Raw genomic sequence first — 1,351 nt, forward strand, 5'->3', positions numbered from 1 at the left:
AACCTGTGCCTCTGGGATGTCGGGTGCATCGTCTTATACCTATATATGGAAATGCATCAGGAATGTCTTCAAGTGGAACGAGTGGAAGTGCATCTGTTCTAACCTATTTCTTCATATCACTATCAGCGTTGTAATGTAAAGTGGAGTGAACCCAATATCTTTTACCTTTCTCCATATTGATTGGGTAAAATGAAACAAACAAATGGTAATGTCTCATGTTGGAATATTTCTTGTAGCACTTATTGTCATTTGTTCAAAGTCAGTAATAAATTTTAGCACACGAAACTGCAAGCAACAATCTTCAGCATTTTTTCTTTATTTGCTGAAGCATGGGTGTGTACAATGACTTATTTTTGCTTTGCAATAAGCAGAAAGGGAGTGGAAAAATGTCCGAAATATTTTCCGTGCAATGTATATAACTATGAAAATAGACGTGGACAAATTTTAAATGTTCCATCCATTACTATCTTTTAGTTCCTTTCACTTTACAGAAATTCTTTCAATTTACGGTGTGCTCATATCAACCATCTTGACTTTCTCAATCATTTATGAAATTATTTGTTTGTTACTTACAATATTACCATCTTAATATTTTATTGTGTATGTGATTACAATATTAAGATGAAATCAATTTCTCAACATGTAATACAAATACGTATTGGCGAAAATCTGGTACAGTACAAGCTTTCACAAACTTAGGTAAAAAAATAATAAAATCTCTCATTCTGCGAAACAGGAACACACGCATTGGACTACTGTCCTGTTCTTCGTAACAGGCAACGCTAAGTGTGAAAAAACATTTTGAATCCCTTTCTGCGAAACAGGAACACACGAGAATATGTGTAACGAACTGAACTTTCTCTCTGAGTGAGCCCTCGTCGCATTTTTTGAGATAATGTGAAAAGTATTGCCTTCTTGATTTTCTTCGGAGTGAGTTCCGTGATTGAAATAAGACTACGAGCTCATATAATCGTGAACATTCTATAATTTTTATTTTATCTTCACCTAAATAACTCAATTAACATATATATAAAAAATATTAAAATTGATTCTTAACGGTGTAATGGGTAAAGTGTATTAGTATACCACAATAATGAAACGGATAGTATAGTGGGATTAGAGTTATAGTGTATTGTCTGTCACATGGAGACCATGACATTACCCAAATGATCCATGACATTTTATTTGTCACGATTTTATTTCATACTTTTTGCAAGAACCCACCGTTTTCGGGTCTTAATTCAGAATATGGATTAAAAGACAGGAAGGGCCTTATGCAAAGACATTCTGAAGTGTGATTAGTGCCATACTAAAGAGTCCTACTAACATATGTTTGCTGCAGTAGTCAAGC

Source organism: Thermobia domestica, chromosome 8 (genome assembly GCF_964235325.1).
Source record: "Thermobia domestica chromosome 8, izTheDome1.hap1.1, whole genome shotgun sequence".
Classification (NCBI taxonomy): Eukaryota; Metazoa; Arthropoda; class Insecta; order Zygentoma; family Lepismatidae; genus Thermobia; species Thermobia domestica.